At 39.3% G+C, this 13,390-nt stretch overlaps 1 protein-coding gene across 4 annotated transcripts in view; it reads right to left on the bottom strand.

The window, feature by feature from the left end:
• The window catches only part of DNAJC6 (DnaJ heat shock protein family (Hsp40) member C6), a 158,703-nt gene that overhangs the window by 65,664 nt on the left and 79,649 nt on the right, over window positions 1–13,390 (bottom strand). Inside the window, exon 2 of one of the 4 annotated variants that reach the window (XM_025395998.1) lies at window positions 5,320–5,432. The exons of the other annotated variants lie outside the window; for them this stretch is intronic. The gene's annotated coding sequence lies outside the window, so the exon portion shown is untranslated. The remainder of the gene's footprint in view (window positions 1–5,319; window positions 5,433–13,390) is intronic. 4 annotated transcript variants of the gene reach the window in all.

Below are 13,390 nucleotides of genomic sequence, written 5' to 3'. Positions count from 1 at the left end.
CAGGCATTTAGTTGAATATTCAGTGTTTCTGTATCAGAAAGGCCACATCCACACTAGGAATAAGGACTACATCCTAGAGTAAAGGCTGCATTCCTAGGACTAAGTTGAAAACCACAGTAGACCCATTTTAACAAAGAATAAAATCAAGCCTAATGACCAGAAGGATATGTCAGTAATTAAACTGTCTTCCAGAATAAAATTTAACATGTTTTCAAGGAAAATGGTAATCCAGACTTCTAAAAAAGTATCATCACAATGTTTATGATACAATAAAAATAAAACTATACATGTAAAGGAGCAGTAAAAATTGAACAATAAAAGAGCAGTAAATAGAAATAGAACCTGAAATGCTCCAGATGTTAGAATTAGTAGAAAAGAACTTTAAGCTTATTAATATACGTTCAAAGGCTTAAACAAAGAGGTAGTCTTAATGAGCTAATGGCAAAGAATATTTTTAAAAAGAAGAAGAAAACTGCAGAATTGACATATACACCATGGAATACTATGCAGCCATAAAAAAGGATGAGTTTGTGTCCTTTGTAGGGACATGGATGCAGCTGGAAACCATCATTCTTAGCAAACTATCACAAGAACAGAAAACCAAACACCGCATGTTCTCACTCGTAGGTGGGAACTGAACAATGAGATCATTTGGACTCGGGAAGGGGAACATCACACACCGGGGCCTATCATGGGGAGGGGGGAGGGGGGAGGGATTGCATTGGGAGTTATACCTGATGTAAATGACGAGTTGATGGGTGCTGACGAGTTGATGGGTGCAGCACAGCAACATGGCACAAGTATACATATGTAACAAACCTGCACGTTATGCACATGTACCCTAGAACTTAAAGTATAATAATAAAAAATAATTTAAAAAAAAAGAAAAGTATAATATCTGAAATGAAAATTTTGCTAAATGAGCTTAACAGAAGATCGGAAACTGCAAAACAAAATGTTATGAACTTGAAGGCAGTTCGACAGAAATTAAAAACAGAGTCTCAGTGACCTGTGAGGAAACATCATGCAAGCAGTTTGCCATCATGTAAGCAGAGTCTAAGAAGGGATGGAGGAAGAAAATTGAGCAGAAAAAACTATTTTATTTACAACATTTGGTGGAAAAACAATTCAACTCACAATCAGAATGTCTCAACCTTGGCACTTGGCACTACTGACATTGTAAACTGGATAATTCTTTGTTGTGGGGGGCTGTCGTGGACATTGTAGAACGTTTAGCAGCATCCCTATCCTCTATTAACTAATTTCAAGTAATATCCTCTCCTACCTGAACTCTAAGCAAAGACAACCAAAAATACCTCCAAACATTGCCAAATGTTTCCTAGAGAATCAACATTTTCCCTGGTTAAAACTATAGCTGCAGATCCAAGTAACTCAGCAAACCCAAAACAGGATAAATATACAAAAAATCACCTTAGACACATCAGAATAAGACTGCCAATGACAAAAAGAAAGAGAAAATCTTAGTAGCTGATAGAGAAAAAGATACATTACATACAGAGGAACAACAATGTCAATAATGGCTAACATTCATCAGAAACATTGGAGGTCAGAAAACAATGAAACGAATTTTTTTTAGAATGCTGATAGAAAAAAACTATCAACCAAGAACTTTATAGACAGCAAAAAAATCCTTTGAAAACAAAATTTTATATTAAAAACACAGGAAAATGTGTGGCTAATTGACCTGCATTACAAGAAATGCTAAAGGGAGTTCTTCAATGTTAACGGCAATGTTACCAGATGAAAACTCAGATCTGTAGGAAAGGATGAAGCGTACCAGAAATGGTAAATGTCTGGGTGAATATAATGCACCTGAAAGATAACTGTTACAAGCAAAAATAACAACATTGTATTGTGGTGTTATTACACAGATGAAAAATATATGACAAAATAGCACAAAAGATAGGTAGAAGGTAAGCGAAATTGCACTGCTATAACATTCTCTTATTTTAAGTATACAGTGATAAGTGAAGAATAAATATTGCAATCTCTGAAGAAACCACATACCAAATATATATATATAAATATATGTATATTTATATATATACACATAACATACACACACAAATATATGTACCACATATATATATAGCCAAAAAGTCAGAAGAATTAAAATTTCATATTAAAAATATATGATTAATCCTAACAAAGCTGAAAAGAATAGAGAAACTAAAAACAGAAGCAATAGTTAGAAACAAATAAGAGAGTAGACTTAATCCCAATTATATTAATAATTATAATAAATCTAAATAGACCAGACACTATCATTAAAAGACAGAGATTATCAGACTGAATTTAAAAAAACACAAATTATATGCTGTCTACTAGAGATGTACTTTAATTACAAAGTTACAGATAGGTTAATAGTAAAGGATGAGAAAATATTAATCATATGGTAAGCCAAAGAAAGCAGGTAGGCCTATATTAACATGATACAAATTAATTTCAAAACAGAATATTACAGAGTTAAGAAGTAATGTTTCATAATAATAAAGGGTCAATTACTCCCTAAGATATCATTCTAAATATATTCACCTAATAACACAGCTTCTAAGTATATGAAGCAAAAATGAACAGAAAAGTAGAAATAAAGGGACAAACCCACAATGACAAATGCAGACTTTTTAAGAACAAGTAGACAAAATATTGGTATGGGAAGAAAACATTTGAACAACAATACTACATTGCCCTAACTGACATTTATAGAATACTGCAACCAACAACTGAAGAACAAACCTTCTTATCAAGTGTTTGCATATGCTGGGGCATAAAATAAGTATCAACAAATTTCAAAAGGTTAAAAAATGCATATTTTTGGGTGTCAATTAAGATTCATTGAAATGCCTGAAAGCATAATGATGAAATTAAGGCTCAAGTCACTTAGCTTGCTAGTAGCTGGCAGGGCAAGGAAACAAATATTGCTCTCACTGCAAATGGTATGTCCCTTTTGCCATATGCTTGAATAGGGCCTAGACTGGGAAAGATAAGGCAAACATACGAATCACCAGAAAATGCCATTCTTAGTCCAATAAGGCTGTCTGCATTGCCATTGGTCATTCTCTTTTCAGACTCTGCTGTACTATGCTAAAAGCTAGGAGGAGCTCAATTACTTGAGAAAAGTCATGTTAAAAATTTCATACAAAACCACATATCAGAGAGCTCAAGGGAGGGAATCAACCAATATATGCAACAAGGAATCCTGAGATTTTGGAACTGGAAGTACAACTGGTCAAGAAAATCTTCATTATGTGTGCATGTGTGCGTGTGTGTGTTTGTGCATGTGTGCGCACATGTATGCGTGTGTGATTGCAGGATTGAGGGGAGGGGAGAAAAGGGGGAAAAGAGGTAAAAAGCAGAGACATGAATTCCAGTTTCTACTTTATGAAAAAAGGCTTCATTCAGATATAAATATAAACATTACCTATATTTTGATATTTTTATACATTAAAATAGGTTGCATTACACAATAATATCATATATATCTATAATATAGAAGACATTCATAATCAATGTGGAAAATTTGGCACACTTAAGGACATATATAAAGAGCACTAGAAAGAAACCAAATGACTGGGTGAGGAGGATAGAATTGAGGCTGACGAAGTAAAAAAAAGAAAATCTAGAATAAAACCAGACGGGGCCTTGTGCTGTATAAAGACTGCAAAGCAGTATGATTAACTCACTTCTCTGCCCCTGAGGTCTACTGAAACCAAAGAAGATGGAATTAAGACAGAGAATAAAATAAACAAGGGTACCACTGTTAACATTTTGGAGACTATATATCCTTACATTCTTAGTTCTGTTTTTGTGTATACGGACATATACACATTTTGTGTTGTGTGTCCACATACATAGAAATAAAGATGATACTGTGTATAGATTTGGACCTGCCATATTTCCACTTAGCAATGAAGTATAGTCTTCTGAGTCATTAATATTTTTTCTCTCATATCTCTCATAGTGCTGCATTATAATTATTAGTTGATATTCTACTGTTTAGACATACCAAGTATTATTATAAAGGTGCATATAAAGTAGATAAGCATTCTGAGGAGCTTATTTCCAGCCTATGTGTGTCTGTGTGTGTGTGGCAGGCAGGGGTGGTGGAGTGGGGGCAGTGTTGAAGGTTGTTGGAAATAGGAAAGAGGATGGCTTATGGCAGAGGTGATGTCTTAATTGCAGTTTGGATGGAAATGGGCTGAAGGGCATTTTAGCCCATTATTTAGTACAAAATAATGTTGGAGAGCAAGCAAAGGTTGAGACCATCACGTCAAGGACAGACATAAAAGTGAAAGGATCATAACTGAGCTCTGATTATAAGCGTACTAGGGAACATGCTAGGCTCACCCAGCACTGAAAGATGAGTATTACAGTCTCCCCTAAGCAGATGAGGAAGGGTGGAGTGGTGTCTCTGAAACAGAAGGTAAGTTGCCTAAGGCACCAACTATAATAGATACTGGAACCAGGATATCATGCTGTTTTCTCAGAGAACTTGAAGGTGTATTATTAGAGAGGGGTGGAAGATGAGACTGCTCCTCAGACCTCAAAAGGTCAAGCTAAAAAGTAAGAACTTTTACCAAATTCTCTTACTCTCTCACACTGACATATTGAATGACAAAAAAAAAAAAAAAAAAGGATTATCAGCAAATTTCCAAGAAGCTGTTCACAGAGCAGATTAATATTGCCCGAGACAAGTGGATTTCCCCAAGGATAGTACACTTTAGGGCATATTTCAAAAGCAAGTATTCCATCCCAAGCCAGCCGTAGAAAATTTCAAGGCAGTCCTTCAGTATCTATTTATCAAATAATTGTATTAGTAGGAACCTCCAATAGGCAGTCTCTAGTAAGCCATGCCAGGCATAAAAATGTTCAATGAGGCTAAGCAAACTCAGTGAGGACACTTCTAAATGCTAACTACACAGGGAAGGCAGATACAGTCTGAAGGTGAATTCTAGGAGAAAACCAAAAAACCCACAGCAAGCATTTGGAGGAAAATCTGCTACCTAAGTGCAAAGAGAACCCACTACTCCTCTGTTTCACTGATCTCAAGGGCAAAGAAAGCTACTGCTAGCTGTAGGTTCAGTTTCCGGTGTGGACTTGGCTTATGGAGACCTTCTCATAAACGTCTGGCCACTACACTCTCTTGTGGAAAAACCAAACGCTGAGCAAAAGTAAAGTCAATGGGAGGGGTTGATTTCTTTGCTTGGTTGGCGAGACAGGGTGGCCTACCTGGATCTATCTGCACTCTACATACAGAAGACATGAGCTAAATCCCAAAGGCCAAAAGCACACCCTTACCTGGTGGGTAGTAGGAGGTTGGTTCCTACCCTCTCTTCAGACTCCTTCCACTCAAAAAATGACTCTCCACGTGTTACTTTTGCCAAAAATTCTCGACTCAATAATAACCACTCCTGGAGAACCAGGAAAAGAAAAAAAGCATTTATTTAGTACTAGCTTGTTGTGATTAAAAGAACCTAGGATTTGCAAACAAGCATACCCGCATTCACAACACTGATTGTCCTTCCTTCCTATCTGTGTAACAGCAGGCAAACTAGTAAATCTCTCTAAGCCTCAGTTTTCTCAACTGTAAAATGGAGGCAGATAATATCCTCCTCCCATGTATATGATGATTAAATGAGATAATGATGGATGAGCATTTGTCACCTAGAAGGCAATCATAAACAATATTTGCCTATGCATGCCTGCCTTCTTATTTCTATATGGGAAAGTAGAGGAGATCCTAATGGACAAAATACACACACACACACACACACACACACACACGAAAGGGAGAGAAGCACAAAAATGGTCTGCAGCTAGGAACTGCCACATCCTTCCATCAGTTCAGTGGAAAGGCCACTTACTTGCTGTATAACCTTATACCGAGAGAAGGCCTACGATACCTTCCTCATAGAATCATCACAACTATTTAATCCATCGTCTGTAAAAGCCCACTCACTGTCTGTTACATTTACAACTTAGTAAATGGCAACTTGAGGTGGAGGTGGATGTGGTAGCATTGAATTAACAACATAACTCACAAGGGCTCACCAACTGGGACTCAGAAATATTTTCTTTGGAGTTTGGATGGGGATTTGAAATGTATAGAGATCAGGCATCTGGGAAACAGTCCTTAGATGGAAATCCTCATATGTAGACCCATCCTGCCTGAGGCAGGCTTACCAAGCAAAGGTATGAGGTCCCTCCCTGGCTCCCATGTTAACCAACGGTTCTGCCTGTCTTTCTGGCTTAATTATGCTCCAATAATCCTGACAATATTGGCTGGATTTTGCTGTAAATCATGACAGTGGAAATCCTAAAATAAAAGTAAGATTAATGCTATGACCTCAATCTTGGCATGAGGGCTCATTAATTGCAAATCATGGAGTTAATTGAATTCTAGGCATAGCACTGCTAGCTGGATTAAATTTCCTGAGACCTATTTCTTTACCGACATGAAGATAACTGAAATGCACCAATGACAACTAAGCCAAATATTGGGGGTTGCTAAGGAGACAGATAATTATTTCCCTGGCACAGTAGTTGCCCAACCATCAGAAGAGTCTGATGTCACACTTTGGAGGACTGTCACTATTATTATAGCCACCCTCCCTATCTTCTTCATGCTTAAGGGTGTGATGCAACCTCTCTGAACCTCAGTTTTGCGATAATACTTATTAAGAATGAAATACACACATGCGCATATATCTACAAGAAGTGCTTAATAAAAAATAGCCATTATCATCATCCTATCTTCGACTCTTTGCCATCATTCATTATTGTAAGGGCCCCTGGAGGGAGGAAAGAGCTGTGTGGCTTTCCTTCTGCAGGCTGCACCCTGGTGAGCTACAGAAATGGCGCCACAAATGGCATAGAAAAATCACTGTACACCCAGGGCCTCCCTAAGTTCAAGGCAGCTTCTGTTTCTACTTAGCATCTGGCCAATGCAGATGCTAGTACTGTAGTCCCCTCTTATCCATAGAGGATACACTGCAAGAGCTGCAGTGGATGTCTGAAACCACAGATAATACTGAACCCAACTGCCATCAATTGGAACACGTTTCTGTTCATGTCTTCCACTCACAAATTGAAGCCTTTTCCATCTTAATAAAGCACTTATGCACTGTGGCCATAACATGTGCCATCTGAGATGTAACGGCAAAACTAGCATGAATTCCTTTTTTCCTTCTTCACAATTTCACAGATAAAAGATTCATTCTTACCATAGATCTACACAACCTCGGAATACCATTTTTTTCCTTTTTTTATTAAGTCAGGAACTTTCACCTTTTCACTTAAAGGAAGCACTCTACAGCTTTTCTTTGGCATATCCAAGTTGCTGGCATCACTACTCTTGTGATTTGGGGTCATTATGAAGTAAAATAAGGGTCACTTGAACACAAGCACTGCAATAACCAAGATAGTCAGTCTTATCACTTACATGGCTACTAAGTGACTAATAGGCAGTAACATAGATGCTAGATAAAGAGATGATGCATATCCCAGGCAGGACCAAGCAAGATGGTGCAAGATTTCATCACGCTACTCAGAATGGCATACAATTTAAAACTTAATGGATTATTTCTGGAATTTTCATAATACTTTCAGACCGCAGTTGGCAGTGGATAACTGAAACCTTGGAAAGTGAAACCACGGGTAAGGTAGTCTACTGTGTTGTCTCTTCTCTTTCCTGCAGTCTGGTCTGTGTGGTTCCATCTGCTCTTCAGACAAAAAAATTACATGCATAAATTCTCATCCAACACTGACAGATGAGTATTGCAGTCTCCACTACACAGGAGGAAGGAGGAAGACTCTGAAATTGAGAGGAATGTGTATCAGGCAGTGGCGATGGTACATACTAGAGCCAAGGTATTATGGTGTTTCCTCACAGCAATGGGTGGACATAGAGGGTATATTAGAGAAGGGTGAGAGGTAAGACCGCAACGGTGAATGATGCTCAGATCTCAAAAGCCTTGAAAGTCAAACTAACCTTCAAAGGAGTAGATAAAGAAATTTAGAATCACTGGAAAGGGTGAGGAGATGCTTTTTTTGAAAGCTGCAACACAAAATTAATTGAGAATACACAAGAAGAGCTTAGCGAGAAGACGGTGCTTAATTTCTATCTGTATCAAGTACTCAGCATGACACTTACCAGGGTAAGCCATCTAAAAAAGGACACTTAATTGAACTGAATTGAATCTGTCAAGAAACCAACAGTTTCTATTCACTTTTAAACCAATTTGAATTGCACTGAAGTGCAGCAAGATGATAACAGCAGTAGCCATCACTTATTAAACACCCTCTGATCCCTGGGAACTAGACTACAAGCTTTATGTCCATTATCTTACTTAATCTTCACATTATGTTGCCAGGTAAGTTTGATTATCCCCCTTTTACAGAGCAGCAAACTGAGAACTTGTCTTAGACCATTTGGGCTGCTATAACAAAATACTATAAATTGAGTGGCTTATTAACAACAGAAATGTATTCCTCACAGTTCTGGAGGCCGGAATGTCCAAGATCAAGGTGCCTGCAGATTTGGTACCTAGTGAGGTCCCACTTCTTTATTCATAGAAGGCCGTCTTCTCCCTGTATCTTCCCATGGTGAAAGAGACAAGCAAGTTCTCTGGGGCCCTCTTTTATAGCGGCACTAATCCCATTCATGATGACTCTGCCCTCATAACCTAATCACCTCCCAAAGGCCCTACCTCCAAATATTACCGATTAAGGATTAGGTTTCAGCATATGAATCTGGGAAAGAGGGGGACACAAATATTCAGCCCACAGCAAGACCAAACACAAAAATTTAGGTCATACAGCCAAACTCTTCCCTAGGTCTGTCTTACTCCAAAGCCTGTGCTCCACTGACAACATTTTGCTACCTCCTATTATACTTGTTAAAAGCTTAAAAAATAAAAGGAAACAGTCAAACCCAAAAGCACTGCTGGAGAACAAAAAAGCCAGACCTTGGCCTGATGTCTGCTCTGCATTAATCTAAGGTTATTTTCAAGAACAGCCACCCGGGAGTGGAAAACTGCTACGCATTCACTGCGTAGCAAAGAAATTAATGAAAACTAGTTTCTAAGGCTTGAACAGGCAGGAGTGGAAAACTGCAGTCCAGTTATGATCGTGGTTCCTCACAAAGGGATGATGACAGTGGCTCAAGATGCTCTTTCCTAATTCAGCCTCTCCTTGCTGCCCAATCCCACCCACCCCACAGGCACACGCAGCCTTTAGGGTCAATAGCTGCTGTCTTTGACTCTCATGTTCAACAGCCACATGCACCAGCATTCCAGGGGTAGTGGCAGTAGAGCACAGGAGGTGGGAAAAGAGCATGAGCCCGAAGAACCAAACTGTAAATATGCTTTCCATCTTCCCCAAAGAACCACTCTACAGACTTGGAAACCTGCCCATTGTCAAGTCCCTTTGCGGTGTGAAAGTACATCAGTGCTGACAAACCCAGGGTCACATCCTTTTTTCTTTGAGAAAACTATGGCCGAAAGAGCTGAAAAGTCATTAGCAGCATCTGGTCTCCTCTGCTGCCTTTTAGATTCCAGGTAACACAATCAGAGCTCACAGGTGCTGAAATTTCAAAGACAGACACTAGTAACCATAAAAACGGTCTCCAAAAAATGCAGGTGACAAGCAAGCAGGTGGCTTTCCATCATGAACAATATGCCCTGTGTAAAATCCACAGAATGGTAAGAATGATACATTGAAAGGGTTTGGTTTCCAAAGAAGGAACCAGGACCACGGCTAGCTTATAGATTGGAAGAGGGCAATGCAGCCCTTTGGTGTCTGGTATCAGTCTTCACTCAAACCCTGGAACAAGCCCATTCCTGTATAGCGTAACTGTACAAGCAAACATGGTTGTTCTGGGGGAATCCAGTCTTCACCAGGCTCCCACTGTGTGCTAGGTTCATGCAAGATGCTTCACACACACTGTTTCATTTCACCCTGAAAAGGACCTTAATAAAAAGGCTATCAGTCCCAGTTAATGGGTGCAGAAATGAGGTTCAGAGAGGTTGCATAATCTGCCCAAACTAAGAGGTCTGGCAAAGTGGTGCAAGAGGTTCCCAAGGTTAAGTATCAGCCTAGGTACCAGGCTACACATCAAAATAGCCTGGGGTGCCTGTTTTAAAAAATGCAGATTTTCAGATTTCTTTCAAATCAGAATCTCTGAGAGTAGAGCCTAAAGTCTACATCTTTCAACATCCCTCAGTAGCTTCTGATAAATAGAAAGTGCAATAACACAGCCACAGCCCTATGCCACACTGTGTGACAGAGGACAGACAGCCCTAAATGAAGGTCAGGCAGGGTCAGAGAGAGAGGCAGAGGAGCTACCATTCACTGGACACTTTTTATCTGCCAAATGCTTGATATAGATCATCACACTTAATCATTACAACAATCTGCTGACGTGGATATTATCATGCCCATTTTATGGAGGAGAAAACTGAGGCTCAGTGAAGTTAAATGACTGGATAAAGGTCACATCTCTAAGAAACACTGGGGTCAGAACACAAACCAGATCTGTGTGGCTCTAAATCTCATGCCTTTTCACTATCACATTCTTCCTTACCTCTTTTTGACAGAGAGTAGAGGTCTCAGGGCAATCGCCAATAGCACATAGATGGCTGTAGCTACGGAAGGGCCCAAGCAAGACCTTGCCCAATACAAATCAGGCAGCAGAAATGGCTACATCCTGAGGGAGGCCAACTCTTCCTCCAGCAGCTACCATGCTGTTCTTCTGATGAGAGCAGGAGCCTGGACTCACCAAATACAATGAGGGCAGCACAACAGTGGAGCCATCATCCCTCCTCTCAGCACCCTTGCATATTGAGAGTCTACTCCCTCCCAGGCAAGGGTCCAGGCATTTGGGAATCTGCATGATCTGACCCATAAGGTTAACCAACAAAGTTCAAGTTCCAAATACCAGTGTGCCCTTAAGCATATGGCTTTCCTTCTCTGGACAAAGTCTCTTTCTATAAAATGTGGAGGTGGAATTTGCTGCTCTCCAAGGTCCCATGAACTCTGGGTGACTCCATGACTCACAGAGTCTATACAATGTGAGTGTTAAAAATTGTGATTTGTGTGATTTATTAATACTACAAGGCAAGGTCTGTTAGGAGTCCCACCAAACTAGACATGGAGTTTAAGTATTTGGCTGCCACTAATGGCGGCATTGGTAGAACAGAAGCATTCTAATCTCCACCATGGCTTCTGTTTTTCATTTTTGCCCCAGAAGCCCAGGGGTGAGGGACTATTATCTAACAAGTTGGCCACCTGCAAGTGCCTTCTTTCCTCTTTCCCTGCATTTGGCAGTAATCTCAAGTGACTGCCTGTTGACTGACCACTCCCCAGTTTCCCTTCTTGAAATCTTTAAGCATATGCACATTGCCTGCAAACTCCTAGAAGGCAAGATGGGGTGAGTCAAAGAAGACTCCATACACAGTGCCAAGCACAGGGCTTTGTACGTAGTGGTAGTAGTAGTATTCTAATATTCCGCTACTAAAAATAACAAATCATACCTAAAATCATCTAAGATTTGAGTTCCTACTATGTACCAGGCATTATCCTAAATGCTTTACAGCCCTATACTGTACGTGCCATTGCACTCCAGCCTGGCGACAGAATGAGACTCTGTCTAAAGAAAAAAAAAGGACAGACATAGTTGATTTATCTGGCTCAATACATATTGTTAATTCTGACCTCAGATTCTGAACTATAAATTGGTCAGCAATACTGCACAGGGCATTTAACAAAGGGTGGTAGGATAGGCAAGAAGCGTATTATGGAATGCTTGTATGCCCCTTTAAGACTTGAATTTTATCTTGTAGGTGATGAGAAGTTTCACGCCTATAATATAATAGGCCTTCAAATTTTATAGTCATTGTTACCATTACCATCATTTTACAGCATAGGAGGTTATGGAGTAAGAATGGGTAGATACAAAGAAATCTGAGAAGTACCTTGTTTCCTCCCACTGTTCCTATAGGCAAAACCCAAATCCAACCCACCTTTCTACACACCAACTACTCCTTACTTAGTATCTTACTCGGTTCAGGCCATTTCCATCTCTAGCCTCCTAACAGCTTTGGACCCCTTCAATTCTCTCCAGAGGGATGAGGTGCGTTAAAATACAAATTTTATCTTATCACTCCTGTTCATGGAAACTTTTAGGGCCACAGGGTTACATGGTTTACAAAGCCTTGAATGACCTGGGAACCGCTTTCCTTCCCATTCTCACCTCCTGCATTCTTCCTTCACCCATCTTTGCCCCAGTCCCAGGGAAACTCTTTGCAGTTCTCCCAATAGCCCATGCTCTCACTTTCTTCTGGATCACTGTACGTATTTTCCTCGGTAGCCTGCACTGTCTCAAGAGTATTTTTGCTGTCTCCAGCAACAATTCTGAAAGTTGCATGCACTACATTCTGTGCTTTATCTCAAGAAAGCCATTTTAAAAGATCTCACATTATTTACCACCTTGCCAGAGGCTGTCAAGCTTCAGGATTTTGTAACCCATGTTCTCCTACTTCTCCTGTCAAACATGCTTACATGTTATACTTGCAGTTTGTGTATCTGCCTACAAAATTTTCCAAGTATAATCTCATCTGGGCATCTTTTTCTTTGGACAGTTTCGTTATCACCCTCTCCAAAGAAGGGATAGTTATATTAACCTAACAATAAATTTGCCATCTTTTTATCAATTATGTTATCTAAGTCAAAATATATCTTCAGTAGAACTTTTTATAGTGAATAAATTATATACAGACATGGCTGAAGCCTTATGGTTACTTTGCAAAATAATTTTATTTATTTCTATTCATATCTATCCTTTTTACTTTAAAAAGTCATGCAAACAACCTACAAATCCTTAATAATGATTCTCTAGGCTCTGCCTTTGACGTGATATAATCGAACAGAAGGCAATATTAAAGACTGAAGCTTCAGAAAAAAAAAATCAAATAGTCACAAGAAATTCTGGGCTGAGGGACATTGGAGAGAGCATTATTGGGGTTAGGAAGAAACAAAATTTGCAGTTATTTCCTCAAACATTTAAAGCAGTATCCATGGAGGAAAAAAAAATCCTAAGTCATTGTTCTAAAGATGGCACTGATGCTTTTCAAGGTTTTAAAGCTACTATGTTTTCAGGAGTTATGACAATTTATATAATAACATACGGGTTGGAATCCTGATTCTCTCACCTGCTTGCTATGCTGTGACCTTGGGCAAGTCACTTAACCACTCTGAGCCTCAGACTCCTCAGCTGTAAAATGAAGACAATTATACCCAGTTTATAAGGCAATTGTAAAGCTGAAGTAAAATGATATCCTAGAAGTACTTTATAAAGTAAAAATAAAGCAGT

Source organism: Theropithecus gelada, chromosome 1 (assembly GCF_003255815.1).
Source record: "Theropithecus gelada isolate Dixy chromosome 1, Tgel_1.0, whole genome shotgun sequence".
Lineage (NCBI taxonomy): Eukaryota > Metazoa > Chordata > Mammalia > Primates > Cercopithecidae > Theropithecus > Theropithecus gelada.
The sequence above is the reverse complement of the archived record's forward strand: the minus strand, read 5'-3'. Positions and strand labels throughout refer to the sequence as shown.